General features: G+C 39.5%; 1 protein-coding gene and 1 long non-coding RNA gene across 2 annotated transcripts in view; one reads left to right on the top strand and one right to left on the bottom strand.

Annotated features, from left to right (window-relative positions):
- The window catches only part of LOC309700493 (uncharacterized protein), a 2098293-nt gene that overhangs the window by 583443 nt on the left and 1487096 nt on the right, over positions 1–27754 (top strand). The gene's annotated exons all lie outside the window — the stretch shown is intronic.
- LOC309701657 lies at positions 7844–12324 on the bottom strand. The gene is made up of 2 exons (XR_014275208.1): positions 12193–12324; positions 7844–10168 (listed from the first exon to the last, which is right to left on the bottom strand). It is a non-coding gene; the product is annotated as an uncharacterized lncRNA (long non-coding RNA).

Raw genomic sequence — 27754 nt, 5'->3', positions numbered from 1 at the left:
GACACAGCAGCAGTTGAAAGAGAAGTGCTTAAGATGAATCTTGGCACAGTGGCAGGCAGAGCTCGTTAAGCAGGCAGGTGTGAGCCTGGTTGCTATAGTGACTGCACCCAATGGCTCCATACACACGTACACAGACATGCACCTCACTTTTGCTGCTTAAAATGAACAGAAAAGTCAGGCCCAAACAAATTCTTCCCAAATGAAAAGTACATGTCGTATTGACAAAATTCTTTCACCGTGAGCGACAGCCATGTCTAGTCTACCTAATTCTCAGTTTTCATGCCTGTGGAGTTTATTATATGGACGTGGTGACAGTGTAAAGACACCATGCTCTTCTGATTTTCAAACGAACCTTCTGAGCCATTTTAACATTAGAGTCTATGGAAGAGTTGGAGGGAGGAGGCTGTGCATTGGTGACATTTATGAAAGAACCATAACACCTAGTACAATAGTAAACACATTGGATGAAAGAGGACAACCATGGCTACGTTTTGAGGGTAAAATCATACCTGTAGAGCAAACGCTGTGGACACAGCAGCAGTTTTAAAAAAGATTTTAAGATTAATTTTTTTGCTCCTCTCACTCTAGCAGTTGAGCTGTCTCACTCTAGCCCCAACATTCCGTCCCATACACACCCATTATAAACTCTGAAACGGGTGAAAAAACATCATGAAACTTAAACTGGAACTGAAGAAAAAGTATAATAGATATTGAAAAGATAAATACAAGTTGAATAGTTGAATGTCTTGTCTTCGTTTTAAAGTTTGAATGGTGGCTCTATGTCAATGTATGTGGAAGTAGTAAGAGTTTAAAAATGAGTAAGTTGAATGAGGATTTGAAGGGTCTCCCCATTGAAATACATTATAAATTTTTGTTGAATAAAGTTGAATAAAATTAAAAATATAAATGTTAAAAATATGAAAAATAGAAGCAGTGTTGTCCAAAAGAATAGGAATCTAACGGTGTTTGAATGGTTTTTCTAAGTTGAACGGTTTTGAAGGAGTTAGATGCCAAAAAACGTACGGAATATATAATAATAATAATAAAGATTCGAATAACAATACTGTGAATGCTTTTCAAGCATTCACACTAATAATAATAAAGATTCGAATAACAATACTGTGAATGCTTTTCAAGCATTCACACTAATAATAATAAAGATTCGAATAACAATACTGTGAATGCTTTTCAAGCATTCACACTAACTAGAAAGTGCATTTTCTGAAGAAACTGCAGTGTGAATGCTTGAATCTGAATGTATGCACTGAAATGAATTAATTGCTGAATTTTGAGTTAAAAATATTGAATGAGATTAAAAAAAAACAAAAAAAAAAAAACGAATTTAACCTGAAAACAAAGGTGCTGAACTGCTAAAAGCTGAAGGTTACACAGAAGGAGTTGGAAAAAAACTGAAAATGTTTTAAATGTAAATTAGAAAACCCTAAGAAATGAGAAAAGAACATTTAGAGTCAGAAAACATCTGAATGAATATTAAAAGGTCATATTCTTTGAATCACTGAATGACTCAAATGTGATCCCTCCACTTTGATCCACACAGTTTAAAAAGTTTAAATGCCTGAGCTTTGAAAGATACGGTGTTGGAAAGAGAACAATAATGGCGACAATTTGAGGGTAAAATGATGGCTTTAACACTGTGGACACAGCAGCAGTTGAAAGAGAAGTGCTTAAGATGAATCTTGGGACAGTGGCAGGCAGAGCTCGTTAAGCAGGCAGGTGTGAGCCTGGTTGCTATAGTGACCGCACCCAATGGCTCCATACACACGTACACAGACATGCGCCTCACTTTTGCTGCTTAAAATGAACAGAAAAGTCAGGCCGAAACAAATCGTTCCCAAATGAAAAGTAAAAGTCGTATTGACAAAATTCTTTCACCGTGAGCGACAGCAATGTCTAGTCTACCTAATTCTCAGTTTTCATGCCTGTGGAGCTTATTATATGGACGTGGTGACAGTGGAAAGACACCATGCTCTTCTGATTTTCAAACGAACCTTCTGAGCCATTTTAACATTAGAGTCTATGGAAGAGTTGGAGGGAGGAGGCTGTGCATTGGTGACATTTACGAAAGAACCATAACACCTAGTACAATAGTAAACACATTGGATGAAAGAGGACAGCCATGGCTACGTTTTGAGGGTAAAATCATACCTGTAGAGCAAACGCTGCGGACACAGCAGCAGTTTTAAAAAAGATTTTAAGATTAATTTTTTTGCTCCTCTCACTCTAGCAGTTGAGCTGCCTCACTCTAGCCCCAACATTCCGTCCCATACACACCCATTATAAACTCTGAAACGGGTGAAAAAACATCATGAAACTTAAACTGGAACTGAAGAAAAAGTATAATAGATATTGAAAAGATAAATACAAGTTGAATAGTTGAATGTCTTGTCTTCGTTTTAAAGTTTGAATGGTGGCTCTATGTCAATGTATGTGGAAGTAGTAAGAGTTTAAAAATGAGTAAGTTGAATGAGGATTTGAAGGGTCTCCCCATTGAAATACATTATAAATTTTTGTTGAATAAAGTTGAATAAAATTAAAAATATAAATGTTAAAAATATGAAAAATAGAAGCAGTGTTGTCCAAAAGAATAGGAATCTAACGGTGTTTGAATGGTTTTTCTAAGTTGAACGGTTTTGAAGGAGTAGGATTACAAAAAACGTACGGAATAGATAAAATATAATAATAATAATAATAATAAAGATTCGAATAACAATACTGTGAATGCTTTTCAAGCATTCACACTAATAAAGATTCGAATAACAATACTGTGAATGCTTTTCAAGCATTCACACTAATAACTAGAAAGTGCATTTTCTGAAGAAACTGCAGTGTGAATGCTTGAATCTGAATGTATGCACTGAAATGAATTAATTACTGAATTTAAGTTAAAAATCTTGAATGAGATAAAAAAAAAACCCGAATTTAACCTGAAAACAAAAGTGCTGAACTGCTAAAAGCTGAAGGTTACACAGAAGAAGAAGTTGGAAAAAAAGCTGAAAATGTTTTAATTGTAAATTAGAAAAACCTAAGAAATGAGAAAAGAACATTTAGAGTCAGAAAACATCTGAAAGAATATTAAAAGGTCATATTCTTTGAATCACTGAATGACTAAAATGTGATCCCTCCACTTGGACCCACACAGTTTAAAAAGTTTACATCTCTGAGCTTTGAAAGACAAGATGTTGGAAAAAGAACAACGATGGCAACGTTTTGAGGGTAAAATGATGGCTGTAACACTGTGGACACAGCAGCAGTTGAAAGAGAAGTGCTTAAGATGAATCTTGGTACAGTGGCAGGCAGAGCTCGTTAAGCAGGCAGGTGTGAGCCTGGTTGCTATAGTGACTGCACCCAACGGCTCCATACACACGTACACAGACTTGCGCCTCACTTTTGCTGCTTAAAATGAACAGAAAAGTCAGGCCGAAACAAATCGCTCCCAAATGAAAAGTATAGGTCGTATTGACGAAATTCTTTCACCGTGAGCGGCAGCAATGTCCAGTCTACCTAATTCTCAGTTTTCATGCCTGTGGAGTTTATTATATGGACGTGGTGATAGTGTAAAGACACCATGCTCTTCTGATTTTCAAACGAACCTTCTGAGCCATTTTAACATTAGAGTCTATGGAAGAGTTGGAGGGAGGAGGCTGTGCATTGGTGACATTTACGAAAGAACCATAACACCTAGGACAATAGTAAACACATTGGATGAAAGAGGACAGCGATGGCTACGTTTTGAGGGTAAAATCATACCTGTAGAGCAAACGCTGCGGACACAGCAGCAGTTTTAAAAAAGATTTTAAGATTAATTTTTTTGCTCCTCTCACTCTAGCAGTTGAGCTGCCTCACTCTAGCCCCAACATTCCGTCCCATACACACCCATTATAAACTCTGAAACGGGTGAAAAAACATCATGAAACTTAAACTGGAACTGAAGAAAAAGTATAATAGATATTGAAAAGATAAATACAAGTTGAATAGTTGAATGTCTTGTCTTCGTTTTAAAGTTTGAATGGTGGCTCTATGTGAACGTATGTTGAAGTAGTAAGAGTTTAAAAATGAGTAAGTTGAATGAGAATTTGAAGGGTCTCCCCATTGAAATACATGGGAAATTTTTGTTGAATAAAGTTGAATAAAATTAAAAATATAAATGTTAAAAATGAGAAAAGTAGAAGCAGTCATGTCCAAAAGAATAGGAATCGAATGGTGTTTGAATGGTTTTTCTAAGTTGAACGGTTTTGAAGGAGATAGATTACAAAAAACGTACGGAATAGATAATAATAAAATAGAATAAAGATTCGAATAACAATACTGTGAATGCTTTTCAAGCATTCACACTAATAATAAAGATTAGAATAACAATACTGTGAATGCTTTTCAAGCATTCACACTAATAAAGATTAGAAGAACAATACTGTGAATGCTTTTCAAGCATTCACACTAATAATAAAGATTAGAATAACAATACTGTGAATGCTTTTCAAGCATTCACACTAACTAGTAACTTCATCAGTCATGACAGAAGCTAATATTTCTGTGCTAACATCGTTTAAACAGTAACAGCTTTCCTCCAATATAAGCTAACGTTTACACCGTAACTTTAAGCTAGCACCATAAAGACGGTAAAACACGTAATAATATCTACAAATGCATCTTAAAGCTGTTATATTAGCACTCGGTGTATTACTAACATAACCACATTAACATTACTGACACTCGCTGACTTTTAATAGTCATTCTATAAATGCTGTCCGTTTAAATGGTCTTACCTGGTGGTCCATATGGTCCATAAGTGAAGCAGAGGGAGCCTGACCATGCGTCACACGTTTGACGAGTTGGGAGTGAGAACGTGTTGGGCTATAAGGAACACACTCACTTCCTGAGCCCTGGGCAATAAGAGACGTTGTTTTGTGTTTTATGATTTATTGATATGTTTGATCCTTTCTGACCTGCGTTAATGAAGCAGTCATTAGAGCACCATGTCCGCTCGAATAGTTCTGTAGTTTGATGCTTGAGTCGTTGCAGACTTGTTGAAACTCCCTCACCCGTCAAAGCAGCGTCTTTGTTATTCGCGTCCAGCAGATGGCAGTGTTTCACTGTCTGACGGCTGTCTGAAGCTTCAGCTGGATTATCCGTTTGCTATGTTTGCCATGTTACAGTGGGGAGGAAAAACTCCTTTTTAACAGGAATATCTAGACATGAGTGATTACTGCAGTGGGGCACTATCTGTGCTATCTATAAGAAATGTTAGCAACAATAAAACTCTGAGGATCAGGGCTCCATTTCACTCCAGTGTTCAGTGGCATTTTAAAAGAGTGAATACCGACGCTGAATGTCTTTGTAAAGCAAAAGCACTTTGTTAGCCTTTACAGAGCAAAGCTATGGATCAATGTGCAGTGAAGAAAAATCGAGGTGGCCAGTCTGTCCTTTCCTAACCAATCACAGAGCTCCTTACATTGCACCATGTGGCTAATTTGTGTTTTACTGATATTGCTGGGCTGCTGTCAATCATTTTGTCTTTATATTACAACAGAGCATTGACCTTTAACCTGTTTAATTCATACTGAGTATTTAAAAAAAATGTATTGTCATAATAAATTCTGCCTCACTGAAACACCATTTTGCATTAGCCTCTATCACCTGACTTGTCACTGATGATATCACTGCATGAGCAGGCGAGCGGTAGCGGCGGGGGGGGGGGTGTAGGTGAAGCTCGTGAAGAACAAAATTCTGTACGAGCGGACGCAGTGAGTCCAATAACCAGGGGTAACTGGAAATAAGGTGTTGTAGGCTGGCTTCCACAGTGTAAAGAGACACTTCTCCCTCATGCTCTAACAGCTGGTAAATCAATTTAGAAGCAGAGTCGATAACGGCCTCCTGAAGCTCCCTAGGTGGGGTGACTGCCGCTGGATCCATATCTGGCTGGTCCGTACTGTCACGGCGGGTGAGGAGAGCCGTGTGAAAATAATAAATGAGGATCCAATCGCAGGCAGTAGTGGAGAAGTGAAGGTGGTTTATTGAACACAAAAATAAATATGGACAAACAGCAAATGGAGCACGAACTAAACTAGACTGGAAACAACTAAACTACAGAGCACAAACACACGGGTGAGACATGGTGGACACACAGACGGACCAGCAACTACAATGACAGAGGACACGACTTAAATACACAGAGAAACACAGGGGAATTACACACAGGTGGTGGACACAGCTGGGAATAATCACCAAGACGAGACAGAGGTCAAACTGAACACACTCACATGAGACGCAGACCTTCACAATAAAACAGGAACAAGAAACCATCACACTAAGACGCAGACTCGACATAGAGAGAGAGACAGAAAATGACACATGGAACTAAACTAAACCTGCAAAAACATGACAACTCAAAATACTGGGTCAAACTGAGCCAGAACCGTGACAGACTTTCTATAATGTTTTGCTTGAGCATGTCCTGCTTTTCTGTAATGTTATTTCTACAGTTTTAGCAGTTCTTCTCGAGGGAAAGAGAAAGATGTGAAAATCTTATACGTTATATATGTTAAATAACATGTGTAGTGCTCACATGTAATGCAGATGTTAGCTTTGATCGAACCAATAAATCCTGATTGGATGTTGTTAGCGTTAGCACTTGTGTTTGCTTCCCTGCTGTACAACAGCATTACCAAAATACAACTGAAGAAACAAACTCAGTTATGAAAAGTTTGTGTTCAGTTTGCAGTCGCTGAAAATAATTACACCTTTGGGAATGACATGGAAATGCTCCCACACTAAAGATTGGGTTTTGTTTTGGGGATTTTCCATCTTAATTTATCTGTCTTATTTGGCTACATCTACGACACTGCTATGCTCTCTCTTGCCTATGTTTTCGTGGCTGCTGCTATCTGTATTTTAATATATATATATATATGCTTTGAAAATTCCCGTCTCGCCCCTCCCGGCAGTCTGTATACTTTAAGCTCGGGTAGTTTTTACACAGGATACGGGAGGATTACTGAGAAGAACCTAAGCAAACACGTGACAAGTTTTCAACAGGAATGAATGACAGTAAAAATGTTACCTCACAGATCGTTTTCATGCCATCAGTAATGAGCTGGTTTCAGCTGGACTGGACACACTCAAATGGCAAAGAAGGTTGTGTAGCCTTTGCAGAGAAGATGAAATGCATTCATGTAAATCAAAATGCATCTTTTAATTGAGGTAGAGGTTTGTCAGAGATATTATTCTCATAATGTACCTTTGTCCCAGCTGATTACCTTCATTAAACAGCAGGTTGCAAAAACCTCTTGTGTACCTCTTTTCAACCACTGGGAGGCGCTACAGCTTCATTCCTTTCACACTAAGGCAGCGGTAGGGAACTCCAGGCTTCGAGGGCCGGTGTCCCTGCAGGTTTTAGACGTTCCCTACCCCTGCACTAAGGCCTTTGAAATCTTCATTAACACTGAGCTTGAAATTTCTATCAGTCGAATGCAAAGGAGTCCTGTGGTTGTAGGACAGAGGTAGGGAACGTTAATCTGCCATCATTTAGATTATATGACAACAACCTTCAAATCTGAAGTCTCAGAAATCTGCTTCATGTACAAGTTCCTCCAATAATCAGGGCTAATATCACCAAATTGTACATAAACAGACTTTTACATGTTAAATATTTCTCAAATATGGGGAAAAAAACAATATAAAATACTATATTATTAACAAAATATCTTAAGATACAGCTACAAATTGCTTGAAACATTTGCAATGAAATATATAAAACAGCTTTATTGTCAGTGAGGACAAAGTTATAGTGATGCTGTGCTGGAGTGTTCAAAAGAAGACAGAGACATGAAGTATAAATATTGTATAATATTAAATATAAGAAAGAACAAAGTTATAAAAACATTAATAATTGAAATCTGCAACAATATTCACATAAAGTGTAAAATACAGAGTTAACTGTTTAATAGGTAAAGTTTAGGTCTTGCAGTCGAACAATGATCCCAAACACAGCAGCAAATCTACAGCAGAATAGCTGAAAAGCAAAGTCCAGACCTCAACCTGGGACATTCAGAGAGCTGTGCTTAAATAAATGCCCACAAAGCTCAAAGAACTGAAGCAACGTTGTAATGAAGAGTGGGCCAACATTCCTCCACAACAATATGAGAGACTGATAAAGTCAAGCAGAAAACAATTAGCTCACATTTGTGCTGCTAGAAGTGTTTCTAGTTATTCACAGGACTGTAGTTTGAATTTAAAGAAATGTGAAAGTGCACTGAAATTAACATAAAGTTATTGCAATTTTTAAAAAAAATCAAGAAATCTAAGAGGAAGAAACAATGTAAACCACACAATTGTTTTCCTTATATTCTCCACACGGCAATGCACATAACAGACATGAAATATTTGCATTTATCAATAGAAAATATACAATTTTTCCATAGTCATAGCCAGGCCCGATTACTGCCAAACCTGTGCTGAATCAATCACTTAAACAGGACCTGTCTGACAAAGTAGAGTAGACCAAAAGATCCTCAAAAACTACACATCATGGCGCAATCCAAGGAAATTCAGAAGCAAATAAGAAACAAAGTAATTGAGATCTCTCAGTCTGGAGATGCAACGTCAAGATGAACAGAATCCAGTTTCTGGGATCCTGAAGGAGAATGTCTGGCCATCTGTTCACGACCACAAGCTGAAGTGCACTTGATCCAAAGCACACCAACAAGTCCACCTCTAAGCAGCTTAAGTAAAACAAAAGAAAGACTTTGGAATGGCTTAGCCAAAGTTCATACGTGAATCTGATTGAGGTGCTGTGACCTTGGAAAGGTGGTTCATACTCAAAACCCTCCAGTGTGGCTGAATTACAACAATTTTGCAAAGATGAGTGGGCAGAAATTCTTCCAGCACCTCGTAAAGGACTCATTGCCAGTTATCCCAAACGCTTTATTGCAGATGTTTCTACTCAGGGTGGCCCAACCAGTTATTAGGTTTAGGGGGCAATCACTTTTTCCACACAGGGCCATAATAATGGCCGCCTTAATAATAAATGCCTTGATTTAGGAACTACTTTTAATGTTTACTTGTGCTATTTTGCAAAAAATAAAATCTCTGCAAAAACATCAAAACTGCTGACCGTCTGACCTCAATATGAAATTATTAATCTTTTGACCAAAAACATTTAGATTTGTAAAAATAAAGAAACCATAGAGGAACAAACAATGTTGTTTGCTACGTTCTAACATGGCAATCTAAATAACAGTAATGCAAACATATATATTTATCAATAAAAACAGATCGCCTTTTCACTGTTACAAAAGTCAAGTACATCAATGTTTGTTCAGCTTTCATAAATGTAAGTTTGTAAGTACATAGTACATTTTTTGGTCCAACTTCTTTTAATACATGCAACACATTTCAGAACATTTGGGACAGAGACAACAAAAGACTGGAAATACTTCGTAAAAATCTGGTGAAACACTTTAAAGCCAGTGGGATTAAATGGGAAACATAAAATTTAATACTAGACAAAGACCGACTGAATCATGAAGCAAAGAATTAATAACTAAATCACAAGTAGAAAATGTTATGCAGATATTATTGGATAGATTTTGGTGTAGAAAAAAATGACAAGAAATGAAAAATGAAAGTTATCTGGTCTTTTTCTTTAAAGAGTAGCCTACTGCAGAGCAGCAACACTGACAAAGACCATCATCACCAATACTGCAGCTAATACAATGATCCAGGAGGAAACTTGAAAAAGCAGGAAAAATGTGACACTGATCAAAATGAATACATCAATTATTGATCAAAGAGAAAATGCATACTAGCACAATGCATTGTTATTGCATCTCAGTTTCTCACCATCACTGATAATCTGACGTCTGCTGGACCTCAGGAATCGTCTCCATCACCTCTCTGTGAGGAGCAGAGAGCACTCGTGCTGCACATCCCACCTGTGTGCTGTGTTTACGTGAACCTGAGAGCACAGCTGTAGTGGTGACAGTGAATGTAGCGTTGGTGTTGGACACACTGACAGTGTTGTACTGTGAGAAGCTGAGGTGTTGTTGTGAGAGTGTTACAGTGGGAGCAGGTCGACCAGTGGCTGAACAGGAAACAACCCACTCTTCAGCAGAGTTTGACTCTCTGACATCAACAACAGGTTCATGCAGCTCTGTGAAGGATCAGGAGATATAAAATAAGGAGTATATTGTTAAAGATACATTGACTTCTAACACATGTAACGCATTAAGGTAAAATTTCTTACCATAAGGATGTGTTACACGATTTATAAACCCCAGTTTGTTAATTATTTGTTCATTATTCATAACTATATACTTAATTTTTTAAAAATTAAGTGTTTTTGGTCAAATGGAATTTCTTTTTGGGTAATTTTAGCCCCTTTTAGCCCTCTGCCAAAATGTTTTAACCTTTCTGTCTCTAACAGTAAAACATCGTTCCTTTATCTTCTGTGTCTGGTGTGTTGGTCAGGATTAGCTAGCTTGGCAAAAAGTTCACATTAAACAAAGTGTGTTACTGTGAGGTGTGTGTTCGTACTATGAGTCACAGCTCGAGTTTTCTTGCGGGTGAAGGTTTTTCACCTCGCTGTCATTCTTGCATAAAAGTGTTTGACCCCTTCAGGAAAAAAAAACGAAATTTGGGATTATTTTTTGTTTTGTTCATTGTGTGTATTTGTTTCTACTTTTTACTTTTTCTTTTACTGTGTACAGCACTTTGGTCAACCTGTGTTGTTTTTAGACATGGTTATTGATTGATTGATTGATTGATTGATTGATTGATTGATTGATTGATTGATTGATTGATTGATATGTCTTTGATTAAAATACAGCCTACTCCACATCCTCCAAGTTACAGAGAAGAGGAACCATCTGGGGTGAACTTGTGCACTTGGTATTGGCTGTCATGGTCCCTGTGCCTCTCCGGCTCGCTCATGTTGGCCACAGGTTTGTTTTGTTTTCTCTCCTGCTTCCCTGGGTGGAGCTCATTGTGGGCTCTCACCCTTGGCCCACGTATCTGCGGTGATTTCTACACCTGTTGCTGATCAGGCGGCGTCCCCCTTGCCTATTTAACGCTGCGGCACGGAGTATTCGGCACTGGAACGTTGAACCTCCCGTGTTCGTGCTCTCAGCTCTCCTAAGACAAACTCTCTCAGTGTTGTGTGGCGTATTGATCTAATTGGACTCTTTGTGTTTAGATCTCCCCGGAACTGGTGGCGGACCCTGACCTGTGATCCCTGTGTGTGTCAACATAAGTGGAAATTGGAGCGAGAGTGGCTGTGGAGAAGCGAGTGTGCGTAAGAAGAGGAGTGGCGGAGTTTGGGCCGAGTGGGGAGCGAGTGTGGATTCCTTCCCCTGGAGCCCTGAAGCCCTGCCCCATTCACTGTATATACACATCACTGTGGTTTCCCTTCTGTGTTAATAAATTGTCAACCCTTTGCTTGCCAGAACGCTGCCTGCGTCTGAATCCATCTGTTAGCCCTGACATTGGATACCTGGAAATCAGTGAAGGGACCATTAATGCTTCAACTTGTACACAGGTTTGAGAGCAACCACCCAAAAGCTTCTGCTAATAAACACTAGTCTGTGTTTGTGATGCAAATGTTTCTGGCTGTGTTCACAAACATTTAGTAAGGTGAGTGAGGAATATTAATACTTATTATTAGATCATTAGCAGACTGTAGAACTTGACTGCACGCCAAGGTGACAGTTCAGCCATTTGATTCATGTTGCAGCAGCTCATGAGTGAATGAACATCGTGCAATAAAAGTACTTCTAGAAGTACATTTTTGCAAAAACGGACATTGTGGAGGAATGTAGGGAAGACACGAGGGAGCCCAATATTTTACTCAAACGTTAATCGCTGCATCACACAACTGAACATTCAAAGCGCCAAAACCTAACCCTCTCACTTCCCGTTACACTGGGTACGAGTGGAGCTACCTGGTGGTATGTACTTACATTTATTTAAATTTACTTGAGTAGGGTAGAGTCATGCTAATGACCTAATAATTTTATTCAGGTGTGTTGCAGCAGAGATACATTTAAAAGCTTCAGGACGCTGGCTCTCAAGGCCTGGAGTTTGACACCCCTGCTTTACACAAAGATGGGTTAAATCACAGTGCAAAGAATGAATGAATAAATGAAATATAAACAATAAATAATTATTAAATAGTCTTACACATCAATGTCATTGGTTGACTTTTGAAGTATTTGAATCCTTATTGGGTTCCCTGAGTGACAGAAGGATTAAAACACTTTAAAATCAGTACTGAAAATATGTGCAGACATTACTGGATAGATTTAGGGTTAGAATCAATAAATCACTATCATGTTAAACACTCTTAGAGGTCAAACCTTCGTAGAAACATAAGTCCAGTATCATGGAATGAAACCTAAAGGTGCATTTGAGGGTGCAAAACGTTTCGTCGGCATTTTTGTGTTTTTTTGGGAGAAAACTTCCAAACATACAGTGCAGCACTTCAGAGTTACACTGCTAGCGATCGAAGATTTATGTAAATTCGACAAGCTAAACGCATTCTGTACTGTACAGCAGGAGTCCCCAACCTTTTTGCGCCACAGACCACTTTAATGTCAGACAATATTTTCAGGGAACGACCTTTAAGGTGTAAGATGGAAACCTAAGCTAGAATAACACCCAACTAAATCCTAACTAATAATGGCAACACAAGAACTAAGCATATATTCAATATAATATAAGACCTCCAAAAACACACAACTCAAAATACTGGGTCCAGATCCAGCCCCCGACACATAACGCATAATAAACAGACAACCTGACAATGAACAAAAGGAAAGTCACACAATATATACACAAAGGGATGATAAGGGAAATGGAAACACATGAGGACACAGCAGGGACAAATTAGATGTGATGAGACAGGAGAAAGCAAAACTGAACACACTGAACACAGGACACGAGACTTTCCAAATAAAACAGGATACAAACTAAGAGACACGGCTCGACACACAGGGACCGACATGGGGACACTGAATGAATCACAAGGAGGGGAAACATCAACAAAACACAATGATGTGACTATGGTGACTATGGAGGAAGACCAAATACAGACGGGAAATTATTTTTGATAAAAGTAATATTAATTTGACTAATGGACAGGCAGTGATAAACAGCAAACAAACTGCTTAGCTTTACAGTCTTTGTTTTATCATCTGCAACTCCTGCAGTGTGAAACAGTCTTGGTATGTCAAACATAAAAACATTTTAGATACCGCTTCATCAGGTTACATATATATACCGTATTTCTTCATCAGAGAATCTATAATGTATTAAACTAAAAGTGTACACCTGGTTTAAAGAGTATTAACTAAATAAGAACGTGACAACTTTCAGTCATTAATGTAGCAGAGACAGAGTCTGACTAAAGGGACATCACAGTGAGACCTGTTTGATCTGCAGACACAGTCTCTCTCTACTAAGAGTGTGTTTGACTTTAATTTTCACACAAAATGATTCAGCTCCTCTAAACCCTCCAACAAACATTTACAAATGCTTAGAAACATTTTGTGTTTCTAATTACTAATGTTCCCCAGCCCCAGCATTCCCACAAATCTGTCTGTTTCCTTTTTTAAGTTTCACTGTCTGTCTTCTAAACTTCGATGATGCAGCTGGTCGTCTTTGTGTGAATCTGCGTGTGAAGGTAATCGAATCAGTATGTATTTTTTTCTGATAATATCAGCTGTGTGCAGCTTCGCTCCAGCACAAACCATAGCATTGTTCATGATGACAGATATGAACGAGGTTGACTTGTAACACCGCAGTTATGTGAGCCGTCATTTGTAAGCCTCTTAAACTTTCTTGCACTTTTACACAAAGTTTTATGGTAGTGCTTCTTCTTCTTTGGGGATTTTTGTTCAACAGACTGAAAAAAGCTGTAATATATTTTTGAAATATATTTAAATTGGTATTTAAAGGACTATAGCATATTCTAGGCAAGGCAAGTTTATTTGTATAGCACAATTCAACAACAAGGTGATTCAAAGTGCTTTACAGAGACATTAGAAACAAGAACAAATAAAAAGCATGATTTAAAATTGAATAAAACAAGCAAATAAACTAACTAACTAATTAACAAACAAACAAACAACAGTATATAAAATCAAAACAGATAAAATCAGAACAGTAGATAAAATCAGTAGTTAAATGTAAGTTTTGAAATTTAAGCTTAAAGTGTGGATTTGGTGCTTTATTCAAATGCAGCTGAGAACAGGTGAGTCTTCAACCTGGATTTAAATAAACTGAGTGTTTCAGCTGATCTGAGGCTTTCTGGGAGTTTGTTCCAGATATAAGGAGCATAAAAGCTGAATGCAGCTTCTCCGTGTCTGGTTCTGACTCTGGGAACTGATAAAAGACCGGATCCAGATGACCTGAGGGATCTGGATGGTTCATACTGGGTCAGGAGGTCATTGATGTATTTTGGTCCTAAACCATTCAGAGCTTTATAGACCAGCATCAGAACTTTAAAGTCTATCCTCTGACGGACAGGCAGCCAGTGTAAGGACCTCAGAGCTGGACTGATGTGGTCCACTTTTTTGGTCTTAGTGAGGACTCGAGCAGCAGAGTTCTGAATGAGCTGTAGTTGTCTGACTGATTTTTTAGGTAGACCTGTAAAGATGCTGTTACAGTAATCAAGCCTACTAAAGATGAATGCATGGACTAGTTTTTCCAGGTCCTGTTGAGACATCAGATCTTTTATCCTTGATATATTCTTGAGGTGATAGTAAGCTGACTTTGTTATTGTCTTAATGTGTTTTTCTAAGTTTAGGTCTGCATCCATCACTACACCCAAATTTCTCGCCTGGTTTGTGGTTTTTAGATGTATAGATTGAAGTTCTCTGGTGACCTGTAATCGTTTTTCTTTGGCGCCAAAGACTATTACCTCAGTTTTGTTTTTGTTTAGCTGGAGAAAATTATGGCACAACCAGTCATTGATTTCCTCAATGCATTTACCAAGAGCCTGTACAGGGCCTCGGTCTCCTGGTGACATTGTGATATATATTTGTGTGTCATCTGCATAGCTGTGATAGTTTATTTTGTTGTTGTTTATAATCTGTGCCAGTGGGAGCATGTAGATGTTAAACAGAAGGGGTCCCAAGATGGAACCTTGGGGAACTCCACATGTGATACTTGTCTGCTCAGATGTGAAGTTACCTATTGATACAAAGTATTTCCTGTTTTCTACGTATGTTTTGAACCAGTTTAGTACAGTTCCTGAAAGACCTGTCCAGTTCTCCAGTCGTTTGAGTAATATGTTGTGGTCAACTGTATCAAATGCTGCACTGAGATCCAGTAAAACTAGGACTGACATTTTTCCACTGTCTGTATTCAGACATATGTCATTAAACACTTTGGTCAGAGCGGTTTCAGTGCTGTGGTTCTGTCTAAAACCTGACTGGAAGGCATCGTAGCAATTATTCTGTTTTAAGAAGTAACTGAGCTGTTGGGAAACTGCTTTTTCAATGATCTTACTTAAAAACGGGAGATTTGAGATCGGCCTGTAGTTGTTCATTTGTGTCTTGTCAAGATTGTCCTTTTTCAGTATAGGTTTGATTACAGCAGTTTTTAGTGATTCTGGAAACACACCTGATAATAAAGAAAAGTTGACGATCTGTAACAGGTCTGACTCTAAAGTCTTTGAGACCTTTTTGAAAAAACTTGTTGGCAGGACATCTAAACAGCAGGAGGAGGAGTTCAGTTGACCTAAGATGTCCTCCAGGTCTTTGCTGTTAATAGGTTGAAACTGTTTCATGGTGTTTAAACAGTTTTTTGGTGGACACAGTACATATCCTGGATCTGCTGTTGATGTACCAATTGCTTGTCTAATTTTTTGGATTTTTTCAGTGAAGAATTTGGCAAAGTCATTGCAGGCCATGGTCGAATGAAGTTCAGCTGCCACTGACACAGGAGGGTTTGTTAGCCTGTCAACTGTAGAAAATAAGACCCGAGCATTATGACTGTTTTTAGTGATGATGTCAGAGAAGTAGGACCTCCTTGCATTCCTCAGTTGTAAATTATAATTGTGAAGTTTCTCTTTATAGATGTCATAATGAACCTGGAGGTTTGTTTTTCTCCATCTGCGCTCAGCTTTCCTACACTCTCTTTTTTCATTTTTCACCAGTGTGGAGTTTCTCCATGGAGACTTTTTCCTTCCAGAGATAACCTTCACCTTAATGGGAGCAATAGTGTCCATTACATTTAACATGTTAGCATTGAAGCTATTGACGAGCTCATTGACTGACCCTCTGGGCAGGTCAGGCGTTAATGGGAAGACCTGGTTAAAAATTGCACTACTGTGTTCAGTTATACACCGTTTTGTGATCACTGTTGTTGATATATTTGTGTGGGCTGAGATTTTACTTTCAAAGAAAACACAGTAATGATCAGACAGGCCCACATCAGACACAGTAACCTTTGAAATGCTCAGGCCTTTGGAGATCAGTAGGTCAAGAGTGTGTCCTCTATTATGTGTGGCCTCTGTTACATGCTGAGTCAGCCCAAAGTTGCCCAGAGTGTTACTCAGGTCTTTAGTCCCTTTGTCCTGAGGGTTGTCCACATGAATGTTAAAATCCCCAGCAATAATTACACAGTCAAAATCAACACAGATCACAGACAGCAGTTCACTGAGGTCATTAAAAAAGTCTGTGCAGTATTTGGGAGGCCTGTAAACATTAAGAAACACAATCTAATTAGATTTATGATACTGTGTTAAGACAGTAAAATTGTGCATGTGTGTGTTTGTGTGTCTGTCTGAATTTTGCTGGTACTGCACTGATTGATGATTGTTGATGATCCACCTGACTAGTATAAATTAGAGTTTTATATAACAGAACAAATTTGATATCTGTAAAAATATTTTTTAAATTCTTGCTTACTAGCTGACACTAAATTTCTAACTGATTCCTCTTCTGGGACACCCACACTGTGTGCAGTTTCATCTCAGCCCACTGTGTGATTGCACATTAAAGGACATTTCTCCCCAAATTCAATAAGCTCAGTGGATTATCATAACAGCGTATCAACAATTCATTTAAGAAATCCTTCTTAGTTGTTGTCATGAAAATCTCAGTGGATTCTTGATTTTGCTCGTCTACTCTACAGCCTGGATAGTTTCATTTCAAACTGCTGCCGTGTTTCTGCCAAATTAAAAAACAGTTCTACTCAAATTCAACAAGGTTCAGTTAATAAACAATGATCAACAAAAGATTTTGTTCATATTTCATTATATAATTCTGATCCATCAAAAATATTCCTTCTTAGAATAATCCTTTCTCTTATTGAAGATCGATTTATTTTTCTCATTTTGGTCATTCCTATTAACCCAACCATTTCCTTAATCAATCCCACACCACCGCCCCCAAAACCATGGGAACACAGAGCAAGGAAAGCACAAAGTACACAAGAAGACGGGGACAATAAATACACACTGGATAATGAGACGAGAGGCAACGGGTGAGAGACATGATGCAGGAGAAAACTACAATAGTCACAGGAAGCAACAGTTAAAACAATAAAACAGGAAAACATGGAGAACAAGGCTTAAATTACATAGAGGAGAACAGACTGGACAGGGGAACATGAGCTAGATAAATGCAGACGAGACTGAGACACTGATGGGAACAAATCATTAACCAAATGGGGGAAGTAAAACTCAAAGCTAAGTTCACAAGACACGAGACGATAAAAAAGAGGAAATGATACACAGAGACATACGCAGACATGTAGAAAACAGAAAGGAAAATATAAGTGAATGGGAAACATGACAGATGGGGAAATCAGACAATGACAGACAAACAGAGAGACAAGACAGACAAAGGGACATAACTGAAGTACAGAAAGGGATCACAAAAGCAGATATTTAGTGTTACAAAACCAAGAAGACAAACTACAATATGAAAACAGGGTACATGGGATATAGTAAATCCTAAAGCAAACTATTAACCATCCTTATATACAAAGATCCAAACTAAAACACAAAAGACTCTCGAAAACAAAAAGGCATCACAAAACCCTGAGGAAAAAAACAGCGATCCTCCATCAGCTTCAGCTTATCCTTTTCAGGGTCGCGGGGGCGCTGGAGCCTATCCCAGCTGTCATAGGGCGAGAGGCGGGGTACACCCTGGACAGGTTGCCAATCTGTCGCAAGGCCAACACACAGGGACAGACAACGATTCGCACTCACATTCACTCACACATTCACACCTAGTGGCAATTTGGATTATCCAACTAAATATCCCCACAAGCTGCATGTCTTTGGACGGTGGGAGGAAGCCGGAGTACCCGGAGAGAACAGCGATCCTAACAAATAATATTGCAGTGGTTGGAGATGAAACTTTGCGGACATGTAGTAAATGGACTGATTTTTATATAGTGCTTTTCTACTCTCCTGGAGTTCTCAAAGTGCTCTATACAACAGGCCTCATTCACACAAGCACTTCTAAACACAAGTGCAAACTAATCATCAGAGGGCAACTTGGGGTTAGTATCTTGCCCAAGGATATTTGGCATGCAGGCTGGGGAAGCCAAGGTTCGAGCCACCAACCTTCCAATCAGCAGCTGATCTGCTCTACCACCTGAGCCACAGCCACCCACCCATCACAAGTGGGTGAGGCTGGTTCTGATATGGTGCTTTTCTACTCTGAGCATTCAAAGTGCTTCATACAAATGACTCATTCAAGGACTTTTCCTGTGCAGAAGAGTTTTCTATCTTGGGGTTAGTATCTCGTATCAAACAACCAACCTTCCAGTTACTTCGTGACTTGCTCTAACTCCTGAGCTACAGACAGAAGAGGAGTTTGTTAAGAATTTTATGACAACTGTCAAAGTTTTTTTTCTATTGTTTATTAAATTAATCTTATTAAATTTGAGTAGAACGCTCCTTTTATTTCTCTGAAACCTTGCAGCTTTTGGTGGTTAAACTGCAAATATATAGAGAAGGTAACCCAGAGGAAGAATGCACAGAGACTTTAAGGTCAGCTATCAAGAATCATTTTTACGCATTTTGATGCAATGTTATGATATTTGATGTTGAAATTGATTAGAAATGACTAATTTCATTTCTACAGAATTTTGCAGTGTGGGTGTCCAAGAAGATGAATTCAGACTTTCATATCAACTATCATATATGATTGAATACAGAACCTTCATACACCTACCTGAAACCATTTAAATGACATTATTGAGTTCCTTCAAAGTTTCTCCGTTTGAACAGAGTTGTTCTTTAATTTCTCGTGTCTCAAGCAGCAGTTTGAGGTGAAACTATGGATGCATGAAAGAGCAGCTGAGCCAAATGACAACTGAATTTCAACTATAAAAGATGATTTTCAGAAATATTTTACATTTTTTGAAGTTATTTTAGATTTGAATGAATCATGAATGAAGAAGCATTACCAGAAAAATTAAGAAGAAAAGACAACTTGAGTGAAAAACAAATGACACTGTGGCTTAATTTCTGTTAACTTCCTGAAAACCATGTGTGTTGTTATGTGTGTGATCAGCAAAAAGGGATAAGAAGCAGCACTACTGTAAAACTTAGCGTTGAAGCTCAAGTTTGGCAGATAACGGGTGGCAGGCGTGGCTCACACTTGACCACGGTGTTGGAGAAACTCTGAGCTCCGGGTCTTTATAATCACTCTGCGGAGCTCACAGAGACTGCAGGGAGGACAGGAGGACAGAGCAGACTTTGTGAATTATTTTTTATCTTAGATGTAATATAAATTCAACACAGGCCTCTGAGGAAAAGGATCGTGCTACAAACTTTTGTCTCTTCCAACAGAAAGCAGAGGAGTGGAGTTACTCAGAGACTGACTGGATTAAACACACCAAAGGTTTATATTCCAGTTGGACCGTATCTCTTACCAAGGTCTGCACTACGTATCAGGATGTGATCTTATTCAGGTAATATCAGGGTTCTTATAGGGGTTTGTTCACAATAGTAACTCATGCAGCCATTTTTCAGTCTCACTGACCAAACTTTTTACAACATGCTGCATTTTTAATAGTAAACTTCTGTTCAGTGCTTTTCCTGTCACACACTCATACATGTGTTTTGTCTGCAGCAGCAGCTGTGTTGTTGTTAGCTTGTATTATCTGTTTAATCTCTTCAACATGGTTTTAGTTTTCTTTGTAAAGTCAGCAGCTCTGTCACTTTTCTCTGATTCCTCTTCTGCTCGACACTCAGCTGACACTCAGTTTCATTTCCACATTCATGAAGTTGTTGTCTAAGCGAATCACAGGCTCCATGATCGGTCAGCAAACTGTGTCCAGGCAGACAGGTTGGATAAGAATAACAGATTTATGTTTGATTACGCCCGTTTCCAATTCAGTTCCAGTCATTCCTGGCCCCAGGAGGTTGATGGGGGTGGGAGATGGGGGGCAGTGGGTTGTAAGCACAATGTAGATGAGTGGAGGCTTAATGTACTTAAACTTCCAGTCACAGTGAATCAGTGTGTGTCAGTGAATGCATCATGTGTGCTTCATGGCTCCATCTAGTGGACTGATAGTAGAAGTAGAGCAGCTGATGGCAGCTTCCTGTGCCTCACACTGCTGTCTGACTGCATTCAGCTGATATTTGGACAGGACACATGATGGAAAGGAGGATTTTGGTTTATGTGCACATGAATGATTTGTGTTTCCTCTGCAGGTGAAGGTAGAAAGTGTGTGTGAGCTGATGTGAACTGAGCAGCATGGATCAGTGTGAGGACAGAGAGGAGGGAGTCCCTCCCTCTAAAAGCACTCTGTGTGGGGAACATGAGAGCCAGACCAAAGCTCAGAGGTGAGATGACCATCTCTAACTGTCCATGACTCTTCTCCATGTCACAGCTCAGCACTCACATCACTGCTCCATCATTATTCACACTCATACCTCTGTGTGTGTTGTTTTAAAGCCCAGAGCTGTGGGGCGTACCAGGCTCAGCTGGACATAACCCTGAAACTAATCCAGAACCTGGACCTGAACCCAGCTGTGTTTCCTTAAAGAGCAACAGGTCGAAGGGTGTTGCTGTAAACTTTAACAAAAGACTGTTATGTGACAAAGAGTAAGTACATTATTTTTATGAGATTGTTCATCATGTCTTTAATTTAATATTTCCAGTTTTTCCTTCCTGTCTCATGAAGCTGTGACATTTATTGTTTTTCTTTTAGGATCAATAAGAGGCCAGAATCTCCTGGACCTGAACCCAGCTGTGTTTCCTTAAAGAGCAACGACTCAAAGGATGCTTTTATAAACTTTAAAGGCTGTTCTTCTGCTGCTGAGAGGTAATGTGTGTCTAGATGTTGTTCCTGACTCTGTATTTCTGAATAAATCCTCATGTTTAATATCAGCTCAGCTCTTTTTCACACATTTCTATGTTGGTGTGTGAAGCGGTGTGTGTTGGAGTGTTTCCACAAACACAGCAGTCAGAGTGGAAAGAGTGGATGTTGTAGGAGGTGTTTGTGTAGTGAAGAGGCTGAGTGTCTGTAGGACTCCAGCTGCTCCAGCAGGTGTCTCCTTTGTGCTTTGCTTCAAACACAGTGTAGGGAGGAGCTTCCACTCAGGTGTTTCAGGTGTTGCTGGATGGAGGAGGACAAATAGTTTTTCCCTTCAGTGACACTTCAGCAGCTCAATGTTCTGGGAGATGTTTGTCTTTATGAAGGTTTATGGATTCTTGTTCTTACTTTGGTTAAACTGAGCAATACATTTTCCATCTAACATTTAAAGTAAATTTCCAGGTGAATAAAAGATCTGCAGCTGCAGCCTCTGTGATGTTTCACAGTCTGAAAGTAACAAATTCAACCAGAGTTCAAACTAAGGCTTAATATACGTGTGTGTTTGATATAATGCCAACAAGTACAAACAGGTGTTCTTACAGGTCTTAATCACAGAGGTCTGATAAGTCTGGTGACTTTCACACTCAGCAGTTTTGCTGCCTTTTATTTTATATTGGCCTTTTTAAAGCCCTTCAAAGTCTCCCACATTCATACAGAGCTTTTAACACCAAACTCCTTTACAGTCCTTCTCCTCTCACACACGATCACACGACTGATTTGTCTGCAGCAGCTGTGTTACTGCTAGTATTTTATTATGTGTGTAATCTCCTCATATTGTTCCTGTGGTTTAGTTTGACTTCCTTCTGCAAACTCAGCTGCTCTGTTGCTGATACACGTCTCCATGAATATGATTGATCAGATGCTGTCAACACCATGTGTTTCATGTGAGCGCTCAGCTGAAACCCTGGGTTGACTTATCGAGTTAATAACAAGCTTCACGTGACTGTGAATGCTAAAGTGAATCCAGATAAAGGAAAGAGACCCTGCTAATGTTGGACTCACTTCTTAGTGTAGATCCCAGGAGGAAGTTCAACATAGCCATTCTTTGTGCTAGCTCGACCAAACCTGAGAGCACAGTGCAGGATAATGATCATCATCTGTCTCTGTCAAGGACATTTAAACTCCACAAATAACAAACATAATTATATTTGATCATTAAAAATGATGATTAAACAAAGTGTCAAACATACTTAAGTAGAAGGACTGATGTTTGTGTTAAAATACCCTCTTAAAGCTGAAATACTGATTCAACTTCTTTACTCAAGTAAAGGTAAAAGAGTACAGGCTCTGAAATGTACTCACAGTATTAAAGTAAAAACGCCATCTTTGAAGGAAATTTCTGCCAGTTTTTGTGCAAAGTTACCTGAATTTCTACCTCCAACATTAATATGAGAAAATTATCTGAACTTTTATTCTAATGAATTTAATCAGCTTGAACATTTTGTAGCACAAAAGTAGAAAAAACTCAAAGGGAATCAAAAATAGCTCCGTTTGCTGTTGCCTGCATTGTAGATGGGCGGCTTTGCCTCAACACCTAAACAGGAAAATGAGTTTAGTCAAGTATTAAAGTGGGATTGAAGAGGTGAGGAAACCAGAGATCAGGTGTTGTGGTGCAGCATTAAGATAAGATGGGGCCTGATTATTTAAGACCTTGTATGTGAGGAGCAGCCAATGAAGGGAAGCCAAAACAGGAGAAATCTGCTCTCTTTCTAGTCCCTGTCAGGACTCTTGCTGCAGCATTTTGGATTAGCTGAAGGCTTTTCAGGGAGTTTTTAGGACTTCCTGATAATAATGAATTACAGTCGTCCAGCCTGGAAGTAATAAATGCATGAACTAGTTTTTCAGCGTCACTCTTTTTAGCATTTTTTAACAACAAGCTTCTATCTATTAGGGCTCTTGTCTCGCCGACTGCTGCCTCAGATCCGAGTCTTTCTCCTGTGTGCTCAGCTGTCTTAGAGCAGTTTGATCCCGTCTCCCTTAATGACTTGACTGCGGTAGTTTGTAACCTAAGATCATCACACTGCCCCTCTGATTGTCGCCCCCCAACTACTCTTTCAAGGATTGTCAGGTTGGAGATTGGCCTATAATTAGCTAAGACAGCTGGGTCTAGGGATGCTTTTTAAGTAAAGGTTTAACTACAGCCAGCTAGGGATGGGTACCGTTTAGATTTGAAAACCTGCTAAATCAGAATCAGTTGCTGATGACGGCTTTTTTCTTTTACATTAATCACGTATAATCTTAACTCAAAGTGAACATAGACTTGATTGAAGTAACTCAGATCAGCCAATTCAAAATGCTAATTCAATCAACTCTGAGTTCATGGCTAGACTCAGTTTGTTGGCCCTGCACCTTAAAACTATTTCCTGTTTGTCTCTCGTGTTTTTTGGATATTGTTTTCACATCTTATGTCACGGCTAGCGGGGCGAGCCATGTTGAATTTAATAAAGGACCCAAGATGCCGACACTGCTGTGAAGTGAGTGAGCTTTATTGAAACGGTGAAGTGCAGTGGAGATGGCCTGTGCAGAAGCTAAGATAACCTCTACTGAAAAAACTACAAAACTAACCTGAAACCTTAAACGGAGACACGGGGAGACAACACAGACGAACCAGCAACAAGCAGGAGAAAACAAAGGGCTCATATACACAAAAGAGCCATCAGGGAATGAGAAAAGGGAGACACAGCAGGATTCATTGGACATAACCAGACAAGGGGAAGCAAAAGTAGACACACTAACGTAGGACATGGCACTGTCAAAATAAAACAGGAAGTGAACACAGAGACACAATACTAACACAGTACAGAGGGAACACAGAAACCAAAACCTCAGAACTAGAAAATCTTAATCAGAATGAAATTGTAACAAAAGACAATAACAATCAAAACAAAACTACTGAGTCCACAGACTCGGGACATACATCGTCTCAAACTGTGGTCATAAATATTTTGTACTTGTAAATCAGACTGTGTAGTTGTGAACTGAGTTTTGTAACATTGTGAAACAAAATATCTGGAAAGTTCATGTTTTTGCGTTCATTGATTTGTGTGTGTAAAAATGTAAAAATGTAATAAATGTAAGAAACATTAGAACTACTTTTGCTGACACAAAGTTTGGCGAGCACTGCAAGTTGTCCCTTTAAACCAGTCACTGATATAAAGAGAGCACCTTGTTCCAGGGCATCTGAGCATGGAGGGAAAGCTTTATGCAGGAGATGGTAAGAGCTGTTGGGACTAAAGAAACTGAGCAGAAAACTACAGACATCTGGAAACTGAGTTGTTAATTCTCAGTGGGATCAGCAGGACTAGCAAAGCTTCACCATGACAGTCATCTGATTGATTGAACCCATCCAAACATCACTTCATGGACCTTTAGCTTGTGTCTGTGTGTGGACAGACATAACATGAGCTAATTATACATTACTCCTCCACAGAGTGGACCAGCAGAGAGCAGAGGTTTCCACTGGTCAGTCTGCACAGCAGCATCAAACACACCTGGACTCTGTGGTTATGGTTTGTAGTACTACGTTTACATTTGTTCTTTTCAGTCACCTCTATGCTGCACTTTGTGGACCAGAGGATTGTCAGTGTGTCCAACATAAGTCAGAGTTTGGGCTCCATGATTTCAGTCAGATTGGGGTGACTGTAGCTCAGGAGGGGAGCAGGTCAGCTACTAGTTAGGTTTGTGAATCAAACCCTGGCTGGCAAATGTACTGGGTAACGTACTAAACCCAAGCTGCCCTCTGATGCATCCATCAGAGTGTGAAAGAAAGTATTTAAGCATAGAACAATGTGCTTGGTTGAATGAGGCATGTTGTATAAAAAGCTTTGTGTGCACAGAGTATCAAAGAGAGCTATAGAAGAACCAGTTCATTTACCACTGGGTAATTCATATAGTCTTCTTTTCCAGCGGCTGGAGGACAACATCACCATGTTTGTGAAGAACGAGCTGAAGAAGATCCAGAAGCTTCTGAGTCCAGATCACCCAGAAACTTTAAAGAGCCAGATGGAGGATGAGGAGATGTTTGAAGGTGAGGATGAAGATGAAAGAAAGAGCTGCAGAGAAGCATTTCTGAAGATCACACTCCACTTCTTGAGGAGACTTAAGCAGCATGAGATGGCTGACCATCTGCAGAGCAGTAAGAGAATTTCTCTAAAGACTGAATATTGATCTTTCCTAATAGCTCAAGAAATGGACCAATAGACATTCATCCTTTCAGGGTACTGAAAAGCTATGATATTTATTATATAATATTTTTTTTCTAAATTTCTTACCTTCAGAAATATTTGCTCCACTCTGTAAACGTGAACTTAAAGCCCAACTGAAGAAGAAGTTCCAGTGTGTGTTTGAGGGCATCGCTAAAGCAGGAAGCCCAACCCTCCTGAATCAGATCTACACAGAGCTCTACATCACAGAGGGAGGGACTGCAGAGGTCAATGAGGAACATGAGGTCAGACAGATTGAAACAGCATCCAGGAAACCAGACAGACCAGAAACAACAATCAGACAAGAAGACATCTTTAAAGCCTCACCTGGAAGAGACGAACCAATCAGAACAGTGCTGACAAAGGGAGTGGCTGGCATTGGGAAAACAGTCTTAACACAGAAATACAGCCTGGACTGGGCTGAAGACAAAGCCAACCAGGACATCCAGTTCATATTTCCATTCACTTTCAGAGAGCTGAATGTGCTGAAAGAGGAAAAGTTCAGCTTGGTGAAACTTGTTCATCACTTCTTTAATCAAACTAACGAATCAGGAATCTGCAGGCTTGAAGACTTCCAGGTTGTGTTCATACTTGATGGTCTGGATGAGTGTCGACTTAATTTGGACTTCCACAAAACTAAAATCCTGACAGAAACCAGAAAGTCCACCTCATTGGATGAGCTGCTGACAAACCTCATCAGAGGGAACCTGCTCCCTTCTGCTCGCCTTTGGATAACAACACGACCTGCAGCAGCCAATCAGATCCCTCCTCAGTGTGTCGACATGGTGACAGAGGTCAGAGGGTTCACTGACCCACAGAAGGAGGAGTACTTCAGGAAGAGATTCAGAGATAAGAAGCAGGCCAGCAGGATCATCTCCCACATCAAGAAAGCTCGAAGCCTCCACATCATGTGTCACATCCCAGTCTTCTGCTGGATCACTGCTACAGTTCTGGAGGATGTGCTGGAAACCAGAGAGGGAGCAGAGCTGCCCAACACCCTGACTGAGATGTACATCCACTTCCTGGTGGTTCAGGCCAAAGTCAAGAGGATCAAATATGATGGAGGAGCTGAGACAGATCCACACTGGAGTCCAGAGAGCAGGAAGATGATTGAGTCACTGGGAAAACTGGCTTTTGATCAGCTGCAGAAAGGAAACCTGATCTTCTATGAACCAGACCTGACAGAGTGTGGCATCGATATCAGAGCAGCCTCAGTGTACTCAGGAGTGTTCACACAGATCTTTAAAGAGGAGAAACAACTGTACCAGGACAAGGTGTTCTGCTTTGTTCATCTCAGTGTTCAGGAGTTTCTGGCTGCTCTTCATGTCCACCTGACCTTCATCAACTCTGGACTCAATCTGCTGGAAGAGCAACAAACAAGCTCTCAGACAGAGAAATACTTCTACCAGTGTGCTGTGGACAAGGCCTTACAGAGCCCCAATGGACACCTGGACTTGTTCCTTCGTTTTCTCTTGGGTCTGAAGACTAATCAAACTCGTTTGCAAGGCCTCATGACACAAACAGGAAGTAGCTCAAAGAGCAATCAAGAAGCAGTTCAGTACATCAAGTACTGGCTCAGTGAGAATCTGTCTGCAGAGAAAAGCATCAATCTGTTTCACTGTCTGAATGAACTGAATGATCGTTCTCTACTGGAGGAGATCCAACAGTCCCTGAGTTCAGGACGTCTCTCCACAGATAAACTGTCTCCTGCTCAGTGGTCAGCTCTGGTCTTCATCTTACTGTCATCAGAAAAAGATCTGGATGTGTTTGACCTGAAGAAATACTCTGCTTCAGAGGAGGCTCTTCTGAGGCTGCTGCCAGTGGTCAAAGTCTCTAAAAAAGTTCTGTAAGTTATGAAGTTTTTATTATTTAATTTGGTTGGTATGTTATGGAAAAACACACTGCCATGAACCTCTGTTTTGTTTTTGTCAAAATCACTGTAATATAATCACTGTACCTTTATATACACGTGACTTGTATTAATGCTGCTGCCCTCTTGTGGCTAAAGTGTAATTATGTTATTGTTATTAGGGAGGATTTGAGAGTAACATGCCAAGTGAGTCAGCACCTTCGCTTTAGCTTAAAAAATCCAAATTCTTATGTCATCAGTTATAGTTGCATGTATTCATTATCATAACTTAACCTTTAATATTGATGTCTTAAAATTATTTTGAGTAAACTAATGTTAAGGTTCA

The sequence above is a fragment of the Aulonocara stuartgranti genome (assembly GCF_965226115.1).
Source record: "Aulonocara stuartgranti genome assembly, chromosome: 3".
NCBI classification, from domain to species: domain Eukaryota; kingdom Metazoa; phylum Chordata; class Actinopteri; order Cichliformes; family Cichlidae; genus Aulonocara; species Aulonocara stuartgranti.
Note: the sequence above shows the minus strand (reverse complement) of the source record. Positions and strands in the feature narration are given on the sequence as shown.